Consider the following 17,352-nt stretch of genomic DNA (forward strand, 5'->3'; position numbering starts at 1 on the left):
TACGTGGTTAGTTACTTTTTTTTAAAGTAATTCAATTAAAGGAAAATGACATGTACTGAACAAAACCACACTTAAATTCCACGTATGATTGACCGAAATTTGTCAAATAATCCTAAGTTTCAGCTTACATAATTACTTTCCCGTCTGACGAAATGGTGACAGAAGGATCCTGTACATTAATGTTGCATTGTGACGCTACCGGGGTGCCAGATATTGTTACTTATACATGGAGAATAGGCAATAGTGACATAAATATACGTGGTAGATACAGTCTGAGTGGTGGATCATTAACTATTAATAATATTGTAAGAGAAGATGATGGTATATATACATGTTATGCTAGTAATGGTATAGGACAACCAGATAGTGCATCAGCTATAGTTACTGTATATTGTAAGTACTGTTGTATGTGTAGTGTATTGAAAGTTATTTAGTGTTAGCAATATTGTAAAAGAAGATAATGGTATATATACATGTTATGGTAGTAATGGTATAGGACAACCAGATAGTGTATCAGCTATATATACTGTAAATTGTAAGTACTGTTGTATGTGTAGTGTATTGAAAGCTTTTTAGTGTTAGTAATATTGTAAAAGAAGATGATGGTATATATATATATATGTTATGCTAGTACTGGTATAGAACAATCAGATAGTCCAATAAACAAAGAATTCATTATCACTATGTTTAATTCCTCCAATAGATTCACCTGTGGTCAATGGTACTACAAACTACTATAGTAGGATTGGCCAATCAGTATCAATGATAGTATATGTAGATGCCAATCCACTGCGTGTGGCATTTGGTGATTGGATAAATAACGGCGTAGTTTTATTGGACAAAGTTGACACTTTCTCCACGAGTACTGTAACTATTAACGATGTCAAAGAAATCAATTTTGGTGTATATAATATAACCGCACACAATGACATCGGAAGTGTTCTAATCCAAGTTGAATTACATCGTGCAGGTAAGGAAGATATATCAATCAATATAACGGATCACCAACATGTCCTGACTGAAATTCCTCATATATAGCATCATTATGACATGTGTACAAAATAATTGATATTTCAACATTTATAGTAACAATGAAACAAATATAATGCCAAAGTTCGATGGTACGATGTTTTTTATTGGTATAGCTACGGCTTTTTTATTAACAGGTGTACCTGAAGCCCCTACTTTTGTGAATATAATTGATCGTTCTTATGACCGCTTATCAATATCACTGTCACCTGGTCATGATGGAGGAGATGGTAGAGACATAGTACATTACATTGAATATCGTTCAGCGTCAGAAGCGTCATTCCTGTCTTGGCCATCTGACGGAACGGGTACAAGAAATACCACTGTATGGATTGTGCAGTTACAGCCAAACACGGCTTATGAAATAAAAGCAAGGACAGGCAACATATATGGAATCGGGCAGTTTTCTACTACATATGTGTTTTTCACTTATCGTAAGTACAATTTCCCAATGAATTCATTCATATTATGTTTACTTCAAATAAGATACTGCATTCGTAGGGGTAATACCGTCGGTGTTGAACGAATTAACCAATATATTTATATAATGTATTTATATATTATGCGTGTCTGCTATATACAAATATGTCGCATTTGTAATATGTAAGTAGTGTAAACTGTCCATTAATGAAATCTGAAAAAAATATATATTTGCCCATCATCACTACTTCTCATTATTTACAAACTGACACAGGTGCACCAATAGTTAATTTAAATGACCAGACTGGTATCTTAAAATGGACACGTCACGAAGATATGAAATATCAATGCGTGAATATAGAAAAACTGGAAAGAAATGTCAATTGGAGTATAGAAGAGAATTGTTTAGAAAGAGATGTCGTGAAAGACAGCAACGCGGAATATAGAGTGACGTATTGTACACGTGATAATACATGCGAGGGACATCATTTTAATGCAACTAAAAACAATGACTATCAAAATACAGGTACGAAAAAAAGATATTTCACGGCCATATTATATCATATTTATTATGAATAGAAACTGTTATTGAGAAATCATCTTTAGAAATACATGGATGTTAGTTATGTTATAATATTCAGTGCAAAATATATATTTATATTCTATTTATATTAAAAAAAACATCAAGACGCGTACAATGTGCTGTGAAATAGGAAGTGTGTGGCAATGTAATAAGCGTTTAGGTACCGATTATGTTTCATTTTAATGATAGTTGTAAATACTTATATTTACAAAACGTACAAAAAAACGACCAGGCCGTAATGATGGATGTTGTTGTATTTTGTTAAACACTCGTAATAGTGAACACGTGTATTAGTTTGAAAAAGCAATAATTTAGGTATTAATTAACTTCTGAGCACGTTAATATAATCATGCACACGATTCGCTTCATTTAAATATGCATATAATGACATTGGGTAGAATTTAGTCGAATCCATTTCAATGAGATCAGTATATTCATAATTTTGTACTGGTTAATTCTTAACTATTGCAATGTGCCTGGATTATCTGTGTCCAATGTTTCAATTATTATTCAATACATACATGTATTGTAGATTGTGTAGAAAGTTCTAACCCTGCTGCTATTGTTATTGGTGTATTGGTATTTCTACTTGCTGGTTGCGTGATTGGTTTCTTAATTGGCTTTATTCTGATTAAAAGGGTTACAGGGAAAACGCCAAAACAGGTAAAGCAAGTTCATTTATTAACGATACTCAGTATCGACATTCTTATTCCACGTATAAGCTCCAACATATGTATTACTCTTTGTATGTTTATAATTAAATAAGATATGTATCATCATATTTATATTCTTCTTCAGTCCCCAACAAATCATAGAGAGTACACCACGAATCCAGGATTCGGAAGTGAAACTGGAAATACACACGATATATCGATGTCAGTGCCATCTAAGGTACTAATGTAATGTTAATCTGGTAAATTTCCACGTATCGAATAGTATTTGAATATAGACATATCCAATGTATTCCATTATATATATATTCCTTTTGAATTTCACAGCCACGTGTTGAAGTTGACCATACGTATACGACACTTTCACCAGAGACAATGGAACCTGCTTCAGAATACGAGTTACCAAATCTAAGGAATATAAATACGGTATGTTTTATAACTCATATACATTCATAAAGTAAAATAATTATTATATTAAAATATCACAATCATGTGACATAATAGTGTATTTGAATTTCGCAGACTTCAATATGATTTTGTTTATTTTATATTCAAACTGTGTGTATATTCGACATAATATGTCTAATTTATATTTCATATTTACAATATTTTTTTCTTATAGAATATTCATAACTAGCAACAGCGAGGAAGTTGTTTCAAGAAGGGAAAAATTATAATATAAATACTAGAAAATTACGTAAAGAATCTCTTAACAAAAATATGGTTGTACAATATTATGCCTGTCGTGTCAATGATAAAGTGCTTACATTGTACAGTATATTAATCGTGACTAATATTGCAAGGTGTATATCACATTTCTAAATGTTCGTTTAATTATTAACTTCTAGCTGTGTTTTTATTATAAGTATATTCATACACATCTTATATATTGTATAATTGAGTTACAGACCTATATTTATGTGTTTACCCGCTGTTCAAAATCTGATTTATTTACTTAAATTAAAACCACAATTTAAAAAAAGTGTATTCTGTATCATCTGAAATGATGAATACAAAGGGCGCCATTCTAATCATTTGTTTACATGTTTTTCCCAAGCAAATGCTGTTTTGGCGTTTTTAAATTGTTGGGAGAACAACGGTTAATAACATATTCAGATTACTGAGTGACAAATTGAGATAACAGTTAAATGTAACGCCAGCAACAGTATGTCCGATACGCATTTTAAATAAAAGCGTAATTACATGACGAGTATTGACTTTTCTATCATTAAACTTGAGTAACACCTTGCTTCCCACCACAGAAACACCAATTAAATTGTCCAAATGCAGAGATAATTGGAATCATCACATTTAGATTCTATGCATCGTGACGGCATACAAATATATCTTTGGTAATACTCCTCTTATGTTTATATTAATACAAATCATTCGATTGTAGAGACACTGGACACGTTGTGGAATTTCAATTTACATATCAGGTATTGAAGACATAGACCCTGGTTTTCCGTCTTCACGTCATGCATTAATGACCTTTCTGAACTGTATCGCATATCAAATCACATAGTGTGTTTATTTTCAAAATAAGACACTTAGAAAAAGTTTATATCCTTAAGATAAATACCTCAAATATTTCTGCAGTATTGTGGTAATCACTTAAGGATTATTGCCTCGTGTTATTACTGATTCATAGCACTAATTAGAATAGATGTTAACGTTTCCGTGAAATTTTCTTTCGAAAAAAAATGTTACAAATATCAAATTATTGTTTTAATTTGCCGAATTCAGGTGTTGAATGTATGTGATATATTTCTGGCCAGTAAAACATATTTGGGGCAGCTCAGACTCTTAAAATAGATTTAACAACACACACAGATTTGTCAGTCGTTCTACCTTCAATATTATCAGAAATTCAGCCATTTTAGAAGTGTCAAACCGATAGGTGCCCAAATCCGCAGGTCACCGGTACTTGACAATAAACACACATGTATAGCAGCTGACGTAATTGAAGTACGTTCTAATACATCGCGTGTCAGAACAAAACGCGGTATAAGGAAATTCATTGGCTAAAACAACAACCATAATATTTGATAGGCTAACTGGGGGTATGAGACGTATATATGCATCTTACATGTGTAGCGCAAACACAATAGACTGGCATACTGTTTACCATATATTTATATAGTTTGTTAATGCCCAAGTCTGTTCAGAACTTAAATCGTGGAGTACGTTATCGGCGTTGATATGACGTCAGTACATACACTTGATAAAGCACCGGAGTGCCAACAAAATTGGCGGTTTGAGCCATAATCGTATTAGTTTGTGGTTGAAGTATTATTGTTGTTATCGGCGAAGTCTTATATTTATCATGATTGTGAGTCGGTGGATTTTACTGACAAGATATCGTTATATGTGAGTTTAAATTGCATTCTCACTTTCTATGATATGTAAAAAACTTCTCACTGATTCCTGTTTGAATCATACAGAATTTTTACTGTTCTTATTCAACGATTTTGAAAACGAGTTTAGAAGTCTCCCCTAAAATTAAATAAAGTGACCACGAATGAATATAGTAATGATAATTAGGCTTGATTTGGTGATCAGAAACCACGACCTTGAGTTCCGGCCTGCTCTAATGCTGCACTAATTCATAATTTATGCCCAACTTGATTTAAAATATTTCATGGTAATAATTACAATAATAAGTTTTATATACAGAATACAATGTGGAAAATTGTTAAAAACGTAGTAGGTAAACAGTAAAACAGTTGATGATTACAAACAAAAACTATAAAAATCTGTGATAACATGATGTTCGACATCACTCGTGAAGATATCTTCCACACCCACCAATTCAGGGGGGTCATGTGGCACTATTTTGTTTATTGCACACCAACATATCAAACAGCGAGGATGTAATTTCGGAGAAGAGTAGTGTGTTATGTGTACTCCTTTGCACTGATGTAAATTAGTAAAAATCTACATCTAATCCTAGTGTTAAGAGCAAATCTTACTTTGTAGTACTAATCCGTTGAGAATAATTTGTATTCGAACCCAGAAGATTATTTTGTTATCTGTATTGATTTTAAATCAACGCCAGGTAACTACATAGCTGAAGTGACGTTTCTAATTTACTGCTATGCATGGGTCTAACAAAACCTGCGTACACATTTCAAGTCATATAGTGTGCATCACGCGATGTCACGTGACGAGATCAAATGCAACTAATAATACTGTGGTTGAAAATGCTGTTATATAATATTATGTATTTCGATAAGAGTGAATGTTATATATATTATAATTTAATCTTTTTGGCTTCGCTATTTCCCTTTTAATGCTTGACATGTATTATTTTGACATAACGATATTAATTTCGTTTGCACTGTACCTCGAAAACCTGAATTTATTGGCGGCGCCTTTTACTATCCCTCCAGGTGACACACTTTACAAAAACTGTTACCAGCATTATTAACTACGCTTACTATTGTTTGAGTCAATGGTAAAGGCGAATAATACCTTGTTTGTGTACACTATAATAATAGAATGTTCTCCATAAATGACATAATAAAATAACACTGTCATATAACTTCACGTGTATAACTTTTGCATTTTAAGTAATTTATGATTAGTTCAGCCACTCACACACAAAACGCCCATGTGATGAACTCTTTGTCTTGAACAACCAAATTTTCATTTTCATTTAATGACAGAATGTAGCTCATTAGAATAAGTTGACCGTCGCCACCTCAGAGTTAAGTGCGTTTAGAGGTCAAAGAGTACGAACCTGGTAACACAGCTAGTGAAATAACGTTAACTTTTTACTACTGTCGGAGTAGCTTTCGCCATTGCTATCTCGGTAAGTTGGTGTAATTTTATTCATATAAATATTACAAAACATTTGCTATGTAAGTTATTTCTATGTCAGTTTTTGCTAATCTTGACATAAAGCGCATTCAAATACGTCTGAAAAAAATGTACACATACGGAAACCGCCAAACAGATGCCCTTGGTAGTATGTAAATATAAACGTGAATCAAAGTTTATATAATTTGATCTGAGCAATACTGTCTCGTCGAGCGTATTTGCTCGCTTCAGTGAAAGCGTCGACTCGATTTAATTTGCCCCTCTCACCGAAACACTTGGTAATCGTTTTGAAAGATGGGTTTTACCCAAATACATGATACATTGCTGTCAATTTCAAACTATGAGTGTCAAGGGTGCCAGCTGTCGATATTTAATTATATCAAGTACGTTGAAGACATCAACCTAGGTTGCCAGTACTTACTTCATTCATAAGTGATCTTTGTGTTGACCTGATTTATGAGTCGCATTTCAGACTGTCCAATAGGTGCGAAGCGGTGAGCAAGTGAAATTGTCGCTCCTGTAAATGAAGGTATGCCCTTGCACGTCTGAAAAGTACAGATTTAAACATCTTTTTTTCCTGGAAAAAAATTCCAGGTGTAACCAAATCTTGTAGTGTGTGATGGTATAACAAAATAGACTGCAAAATATCTATTTACGTTTGTTTCTGTAGTAAAGCTTGAATAATACATAATATTTATATTGAGTAAATATTGTGAAAATAAATATTAAAAATTCTCCAGTCAGATAAAAAGCGCCTTACCTCTGTGGTATTTTACATAGGTCAATACCTTTCCTGATTATTTGCGACTAAGTCGTGTTCTGACGATGAAATCACCATTCCATTGAGGTGATAAATAATTGAGAGGTTATACGAATATGACATGTACATTCTAGGGCAATATATATACTACTTTCATGGAAGTGGTTCACTTCACTGTATTCATGTCAAAGTTCATTTCGTTGTAGAAACAAAATGTTGACAACCAGTGTTGTCTTTCTAACTGACTGGCCATACGATTCAGGAGTCAGTTTTACGGTATAAGTGAAAATGTACATGATGAACAAATCATTGAGATTCGATATGAACACATACACCACATGTTTCTGTAACTACATTGCAACTGAGATGTTATTCCACGAGTGTGCTTACATGTCAGGAGTATATGACGATTTCCAAATCATGGCATAATAATGGCAATTTAATGCACCACTCTGGGATCAAAAATATCTGTTCCATAATTTCTATCAGTAGATTTAACCACATTATACATATAATTTTCATTTATTTCGTCAATTCATCCACGATAAATACTACTACAATGTAGGAGTTTTAAAAAATGTTAGAGACACCTGATATGAAAACATTGTCTATAGATCTTATAATTAACCAACAGATACAAAGTAGAATTGTTGTATATGATTCAATTGTTTGATTGTATACATGTATATACTCGAAACAATTGTATTCTTATTGTATATTCGTAGTTTCAACAGCAGCCACTATCACCGTGCCTGGATCACCTGTCACTTCAATTGAGACCACATCAACAGTATTGGAATGTACATATACTGCTACTAGCAGTAATCCACTGATTTCATGGTATAAAGGTAGTAGTACAAGTACAGGTTCTCTGATTATACAAAAAGACAATGCCGGGGTTTACAATCAGCCTGCATTCACAAGATATGACATTCAAGACCAAGCTAGTCTACTTATAACGGATACACAGTTAAGTGATGCTGACAAGTATTGGTGTCAAGTAGAAGGTTTAAGTGATCCTTGAAATGAAAAATCAATTACACTCACAGTAATACGTAAGTATCCTTTTTTAAATCACATAACATTCATTTACGCATTGTATTGTCTGAGTCAGATGTATCTTGTGAATTTTATTCCACCTGGTTAATTTACTTCTTAGTACAGTTGCATAATAGAAATGACTAGGTTCCGAACCTCATGGCTTTGACATATGGTACATGCGATGTAGTGCTGGCTAGACATAATACTATTGCCCTCGATTTGATTCTAGAGGACTATTTACGTGGCACTGTAAGTAAGCAGTAATGAACAGGTTATGCTCCACCATCGTCAACTTCGGTTCCGAAATATTGGTTGATAGCCGACAAGTGAATGAGGCGGGACGATAACACTGGTTGTCAGTTTCAGTTATCCATAATAATGAGGTCACGTAATCATATTATTAATCATATTTTTTGCCTATTGCCTTCATTATAGCACTGGTGCTTGCAATATTACAGATATCCATATTAATGTGGTCACCTGAAATTTGTAGTTATTATTTAATTGTCAACTTTGCCTGTTTATTATGTAACAGTGAACCAAAGAGCCACTGACCGAGGGTTAATCAGAAAGACCTGCATTTTAGTTTCTAAACTAACTAATATTTAAAATCGGATAACACCTTTTTATATTACAGTGAACACTGGTATCATTGACATAAGATATATACATGGGGAAATGTTGATATTATTATTACACACTATAAATAGATGTTTTCTTATATCTACATAGCTGCAACACCACCATCTCAGCCTACAATAAGTATTACAGCTGGTAGTAATCCATCTAATGCAGGCAATATAATCAGATTAAAATGTAAATCTACTGGTAATCCCACTCCGAGTTACAGCTGGCTAAGAGATAACCAACCACTACCTGCAATAGCTAGATATCAAGTCAGCAGTGATTGTAGTGAATGTACTATTAATCCCAGTGACCAAGAGGATAATGGAAAAACATTTACATGCCACGTGACTAATGCTAAAGGAAATAATGTTGAACATAAAACACTTTTTATACGATGGAAGTAAATATACATGTCAGGTAAACGTATACAAGTTACATTAAAACACTGCAAGCATTATGAAACCAATGTTCCACTCAATGCATGTTACTTGCAAATACTTAATTGTAGTATTACCCCAAGACTTTATTAATTACTAGATGCCCCGGGTAATCCAGATTGCACTTATCAGACTATCACGTCTCCATCTTACCTACTCAATGATGAAATGAAAATAAGATGTCAATCAATTGATGGCAATCATTAGCGACATTACACTGGTATCATGGTAACAAACAGATTCTAGGTTTATCATCATCTACCAATGTCAACACAGTTACACAGGACTACACATGGAATCGGAATTGGAATGATAATTGGGAAATGTATACATGTAAAGCTACTAATGTTGTACAAACTACACCATTAACTTGTCAACTTGAACCATTCAATGTCTACTGTAAGTATATCTTATATATGGAATCTAAATAGAAATGATAATCAAGTAACGTATACATGTAAAGCTACTAATGTTGTACAAACTACACCATTAACATGTCAACTTTCACCATTCAATGTCTACTGTAAGTATATTTTATATGTGGAATCTAAATAAAAATGATAATCAAGTAAACGTATACATGTAAAGCTACTAATGGTGTACAAACTACACCATTGACATGTCTACTTGGACCATTCAATGTCTACTGTAAGTATATCTTATATATGGAATCTAAATAGAAATGATAATCAAGTAATGTATACATGTAAAGCTACTAATGTTGTACAAACTACACCATTGACATGTCTCCTTGGACCATTCAATGTCTACTGTAAGTATATCTTATATACGGAATCTAAATAGAAATGATAATTAAGTAATGTATACATGTAAAGCTACTAATGTTGTACAAACTACTCCATTAACTTGTCATCTTGAACCATTCAATGTCTACTGTAAGTATATCTTATATATGGAATCTAAATAGAAATGATAATCAAGTAATGTATACAGGCAAAGCTACTAATGTTGTACAAACTACATCATTGACATGTCAACTTGAACCATTCAATGTCTACTATAAGTAAATCGTGTATGATGATTCTGTTCAACATCGGTAGATGTGCGCAATTATTAAGATCGCATTTCTTTTACAGTTCCAGCAGAGAGTGTGACATTATATGGCATAACCAATCCTGTGAAGGGAGGTGAAACTAAAATACTGACTTGTACCACATCAACCAGTAATCCAGCATCTCAGATATCATGGTTAAAAGATAACAATGTATGGACTGCTAATACATATGAATCTATTACATCTGATGATACAAGAGATGGAGAGTATAATGGTAAAATAAGTGAACAACAGATGACAATATCCATACAAGCAGAACATAACAGTAAATCATATCAATGTCAATCAAGTCATACAGATATTACTGGTCACGTGACCTCTACTGTCATTCATCTTACTGTGTATTGTAAGTAATTTAGAAATGTATTACATTTGTCGAGAGAAATATATATTCACATTTGATTTCACGGCCATGGTTACTTTAAAGCGGGAGGGTCGTCACCTGCGCAAGCGACGATAACAACACACGCTAAAAAGGCAAAGGCTCATGAGTAGACGCTTGTTTGTAAACAATGACATGCTATTTTCATCTGACGCATGCGCAGGTGACGACTCTCCCGCTTTAATTGCATGTACAAAAGCTGCACTATAGTTTCATGGTAATGTTAAACAACATTATGTTGTGTGTACCGTATTTCAAAAATTGTTCTTTTGGAACAATTTAATAGAACATGAGTTTGAAAATAATAGCCTGAAAACAAAAACTGTAATATACGGATTCTTATTCGTTCTCTCCCATTATACTACAGTAGAAACCTGATTCTGTAAGCAATATTTGACCATGTGACATGAAAAGTTTATTTTCTTTATAACGCTAAAACCGTATTAATAATGATGAATGCGTGCAATGAATCTACACAATAACACATTTTACGGTAAAGACTGACTATCGACGGTTTTCTGAATTGACTTGTATACCATTTACAATATTTACATCATAAACACATTTAACAGTTAACAGTAGCAATCAATGAAAATTCAAGATGTGTTAAACAAAAGTATAATAGAATTAACTGAATTGGCTTTCAAAAACGGAAACCTTTGCTCCTTCTCTAAAGTTTGATAAACTAACTTTGGCTTGAATAATTGCCACTGTTATTGTGCGCTGCAATATGAACATTATGTCATAACATTAATGGTTATATTGTATGTGCCTTCTTATGAAGTACTACTTGATTAACATGGTGTTCTTTAAATAATAATACGTTAACTATTTTTGATCTTATTTAGTTTTAAACATGATTTGCAGCCTACTTGATAAACAGCAATACATTATACTGTTTTTCAGATAAACCATTTGTTGTGAACGTATCACACAATCAGCGGTCGTATGCAAGCAAAGGGAGCGTAGCAGAACTACGATGTGAGATTGAAAGTAACCCACTTTCATCGGTAATATGGTATGGTCCGAATAACCAACCAATAAAAATTGACAGTAGAGTCAGTATCAAAACAGTGTCACGTAGAACCTTACATGAAAGCATATTGACAATACGGGATACAATGCTAAGTGACTATGGTAGTTATTCCTGTTTTACAGAAAACGATATTGGCAACACAACATCCATTGTCACGTTCAGCGATAAAAGTAAGTATTGTCCTTTTTTCATTTTTCCCCTTGCCATTCTATGCAAATTTAAAAGAGCAATCATTATAACTCAATGATTAATAAATTCATTGCAAATGTATTAAAGTAAATTAATTTTAAATATTTGAGTGTGACACCATGATGCTGGGGAATGCAATAAATATAAACTACAGTGTGAGTTTGTTTACATTACTGGATTAATCTTAGATTATAATCTAGATAGTGCGATAGTTTTGTAACCACTGCTTAACTTATTTTTTAATTATAAACTAATAAATGTACAATTTCAGGTATTCCAGATGCACCGAAGTCCATTATTCCAACCTGTCTGTCTGTTGTTATAATATCCGGATACAATGGTGGAGATATAAATACAACTTATTTTATACAATATCATTCATGGATAAACGAAACGTTCGTAGAATTGAACACTGGTATCTCAGAGTCAACCAATGCCACAATAGGAATACTAAAATTGACACCGTCAACACCCTATGAATGCAGAGCTTATGCTGCCAACACAATTGGTATAGGACCATACAGTAATAGTTTTATAATCAGAACATTAGGTAAGTTGAAACATTAAATGGAAATATTGGTAGATTGTTGCGCTAAAGGACGCACCAACTCCACTTTGGTTATTTTTTATCTAATTGGTAGAGTGGCACATGTGGCAGAGTGTTGGAGATATAGTTATTCGTGTTACATGTTTAACGGTAGTGGATTGGTTTTCTCCCTTTACTTCCAAAGACAGCTCATTGCTATGATTTTACGCACTAAATTTTCCACCGTTTATGTGCGAATTGACGTAATCCGAAAATCGATCAATATATATAATATAGCAAATCTTCTTATACACAGATAAATAAGCATAATCAAAAACGATTTGCCAGTAAATATAAAACGTCAAATAAGGTACTTGTGAATCATAAACGCAGTAAAACACTACGAAAAAGACCTTCAGTGTTCGACATTGTGACATTCTTTCGTTTTTGAAAAAAAAAATGACAAGATAATTCAGAAATTTATATTAAGATTCATAACGAAATGCATTTTGCCTTTTATTTATTTTGAATTATGACTGAAGAAATCTGAATGAACTATAAACTATGTAGTGTGTTCATAAACAATAACGATTGTACTTGGTAACAATACTGTAGTTTATTGCATAACAACGAATAATTTTCACAATGTCGAAAAGTCTTTATGGCAGTGTTAGTATCTAAGTATGAGTAACAGTGTTATGATTGTGAATGGGTTGAATTATGAAATTACAAACCGTATAATTACATCAATCTAATGCAGTTTTGAATAAAGTAATAAATACAGTTGTTATAATTAATTCACAATTTACTGTATCTATTTTTAGATGAACCAATCGTGAAACTGGATCATGTTACTGGTAAATTGAGCTGGATACGTCATGAGAACAAGGAATATACATGTGTGAAAATAGAAACACGTAGCATAGATGTCACGTGGCACGTTGTAACAAACTGTGCCAACCTAGATGTACTGGAGTACAAAGTAAATGATACAACTAGTGATTATAGAATTACGTATTGCACTAAAGATGGGAGTTGTGAAAGCTATGCCTTCATTGCATTACCAATGAGTACAAGCAATGGTAATAAACTGACTTGAATTGTTGCATTCAGCATACTTTGATGAATGTTAATTACAGAAACATTGGAAGTATTATTACCAATATCATATATAACACACTTGTTATAATCATAAGCTGAAAAAAATAATTCTAATCATCTATTCTCTGCGTTGTGAGGTAATTTATGACGAATGTCAACACTAATATTTAAATAATAAAAAAAAACACTAAATGTAATTTCAGTTAACACTGGATGCAATTATAATAAACATGCCATTTCAGGTTGCATCTGTGGTTCATGTAGTGTAGGTATTATTGTTGGGATACTCACAACTTTACTGGTAACTATTTCAACTGTTATTGTGATTAGTTATGTATTGCATAGACGTCGATGGAGCCAAGAAAAAACCCAATCGGTTAGTAATCAACATGCATATTATGAAACATTTAAAAAATATTCTTTCCCACTGTATATAATACTAAACTATATTTATGCCAACATATTATTTTAATTAGGCTGCCAAGGATGATCGCGAGTATACAAGACTCTCAGTCATCGGAAAGGAAATGGACCACACCTACGAAATACCAGAGAAAGGGGTAAAGTAAATTAGCTTACCACCACCACTATCAACTTATTATTTTATATTGCTGAAATATTATTGTATTACCTTATTGCATTTAATTAGCGGTATCCTTATATCGTCGTTTATGTACGATGGCGGTTATACATCACTCAATCCTGCTACCAGAGAGAAAGAATCTGAATATGAGATGCCACTACCAAGACTAAATAAGGTATTATTAGTATGAGAATACACCTTTGTAAAGAAATTAATTAAGATTAATGTGCCATACCGATGCTGTATTTTCATGTTGAGTTATACTATGTAAATAGATTCCATGATTGACCAATCAAATTGTTAATTTACAGGAAACATCTGGAAACGCCTGACAGAAAACCATATGAATCATAGATACACCTGAGATTAATTCAACAGTAGTCATGCAAACAGAGTTTATATCTCTACTATATTATTTAATTTGACGACCTGGACATGTTATTGATTGATCAGCAAATAGGAATACAGTGATAACACAATGACTATGTTGTATAAAAAATAAACGACAGCAATCATATTTTGTATTGAATCGTACTTGACTATAATAAAGATATATTCTCATATTTCAGTGATTTCCAATTATTATGCAAATATATATATTTGAATTTCAAGATGTAAACCATGTGAGAAGTTCATACATTTACACTCCTGTAACTAGATCAGAAAAGATAATCAATATATATTACCGCATTATAGGATACATGGAGTAAATAAATAAATGAAAAACTGACATATAACATTGTATAGCACAGATTAGTAAAATACAATAATGAGACGATAGTTCTTTCCCGAGACACTACTCAATAGATGTTGACAGTTTTATCAGATAATTTCCTTCTCAACACGGTATACTTTAATGTCCTTAATGCAAGCAGCTAAAGACATCTGAAATTAATTGGGGCCAAGCACACTGTGGTGGCAGTATTGATTAATTTCAGTGTCTGAATCAATTTGCATATGAAAGGTAAAGAGTACATGAACCTAAGTTGCCATTCTTTACTTCAAACACATTTGACCCCTGTGTTGATCTGTACTGTGTAGCGCATTCCGCATTATTTAACGGTTGTTGAGAGATTAATGTGAGGTGTATTCTAGTGTTTTATTCTAGAGAACTAGACACACAGTAACAAATAATCTTCATTACGTATTGTTCACAGATAAAATAAATATTTAAGCTCCTTTTTATATGTCGTAATTATGTGTAAAATGTTGTTATTTACTATGCATAACAATAAGCGGAGGAATCGTCACCTACACATGCGTCAGATGGCCATAGCGAGAAATTGTTTACAAGCAAGCGTCTACCCATGAGCCTTTGTTTTTTTAGCGTGGGTTGTTATCGTCGGTTGGGACTCAATTCCCGCGAGTGCGCAGGTGACTACCCTCCCGCTTTAAATAACAAGGTATAGCCATAAATACATTATATTTCACTTTTGGTTCTGGCCGTTGATTTATTTTTAAAATCCACACATATTTCTTCGTTCTCATGCTACTCGTAAAACACCAGTAAAAAACAGATCAAATCAGTGTTGCATGTCATAATTTAGAATTTTAATTTTCGGGAAATTACACTGGTTTAAATGGAGCATTGTTTCACACTTACGAGTGAAACATACACGAAATTATATATGCAAAGTATACACGACAAGTCAAGTCAACAATTAAAAAAAACATAAATACCAGCAACTGAAGTCATAAATTGAGGTCAAAGTGCAATGTAACATTAAGACCACTGTGGCACTGTTATAATATTGACAATTTGACCCCTGTGTTGACCTGTCTTGCCAAGCGCATTCCGTGATAATCTACGGTTGTTGAGCTGTCAAAGTTGTAATGTGTTGGCTAGCGTTTCATAAATTCTAGCAGCTGAAGTCATTAATTGAGGTCAAAGTGCAATAAAGCATATACTCAAGACCACTGTGGTGGCACTATTGACAATTTTGCTTACTAAGTGTGGAAAGACTTGTGGAAAGACTTGTGGAAATCTAATTTGCATATCAAAGGTATGGAGTCTTTACTTCAAACACAATTGACCTTTGTGTTGACCTGTATTGTGTAGCGCATTCCATGGTATTCAATGGTTGTTGAGTTCTCGAAGTTAGGAGGTGTAGACTACCTTCTAACCTACCTAAATGACACACAGACACGCTCATTTATATATGACTGTGTAAAACGTCGTTGTTTCCCATATGCAATGATAGCACATTGTCTAAATAAAAATATGCTAAGTGCAATCGTTGTAGCATATTTTGTAAACCCACATTGTCTTAGCTACATAACTTTAACATATTTAGTATACTGGCATTGTAAATCAGACCTTACACTTTGGCGAGGAATGAGCAGTTTTAGTGAAGGTGCAATGTCTGGAATTGAGGAGGTGATAGAGTTCCTCAATTATTGAAAAAAATGGCCGCATCTCTTAACAGCACACTGAAACCTTATGTGAATCGTGGCCAGTAACATCATGGCTTGTTTCTCATTATTGCAAAAAATCACTAGTTGCGTGCAGCAGGGTCGCTGCTTACCTAGTCGAGTATTAAACACTTGGCCGTTATATAAGAAATACAGCATGGTACAAATTAAATGGACGCTCGCATAGCAGTGAAACACACCCTGCATGATTTGGTTAGCGTTTTTAATATTACTGTGGAGAAGTGTGGCCAGAAACATCGTAGCTTGTCTTTCACTAGTACTATTACAATAAATCACATAAATAAGTTGCAACATAGTCAACGATCGGTCAATCCCGCTGTCAGTCTGTCAATAAAAAAATAAATGTAAACATCTGATGTCTCGTAAATTTTGAGAGACTTGATTGACGTTAACAAAATTTATATCCCTTTGATAACACTTTTTTTAAATGAAAGAAATAACCTGGATATTTGTTTACAAAAAGTATCTATAAAGATGTCAAATCGTTTGTGACAACGTGTTGAAGAAACACAGAATATTTTGTCTGCCAAGTTGGTGTACGTCAAAAGAGTATGGACGACGACTAGTAAAGCGAGTGACAAGGTCAAGGGTTATGAACCCGGAAATACAAGTTCATCGATACGTTCAGCGATCAACG

At 33.2% G+C, this 17,352-nt stretch overlaps 2 long non-coding RNA genes across 2 annotated transcripts; both read left to right on the forward strand.

Moving 5' to 3' along the window:
- Positions 1 to 3,036: 3,036 nt before the first annotated feature.
- On the forward strand, positions 3,037 to 3,913 carry LOC146746039 (uncharacterized). Its single transcript, XR_014929561.1, has 2 exons — positions 3,037 to 3,129; positions 3,326 to 3,913. It is a non-coding gene; the product is annotated as an uncharacterized LOC146746039 (long non-coding RNA).
- A 10,463-nt stretch (positions 3,914 to 14,376) lies between these two features.
- LOC144350039 (uncharacterized) lies at positions 14,377 to 14,799 on the forward strand. Its single transcript, XR_013420146.2, has 2 exons — positions 14,377 to 14,457; positions 14,594 to 14,799. It is a non-coding gene; the product is annotated as an uncharacterized LOC144350039 (long non-coding RNA).
- Positions 14,800 to 17,352: the final 2,553 nt, after the last annotated feature.

Source organism: Saccoglossus kowalevskii, chromosome 5 (genome assembly GCF_978046115.1).
Source record: "Saccoglossus kowalevskii chromosome 5, keSacKowa6.1, whole genome shotgun sequence".
Classification (NCBI taxonomy): Eukaryota; Metazoa; Hemichordata; class Enteropneusta; family Harrimaniidae; genus Saccoglossus; species Saccoglossus kowalevskii.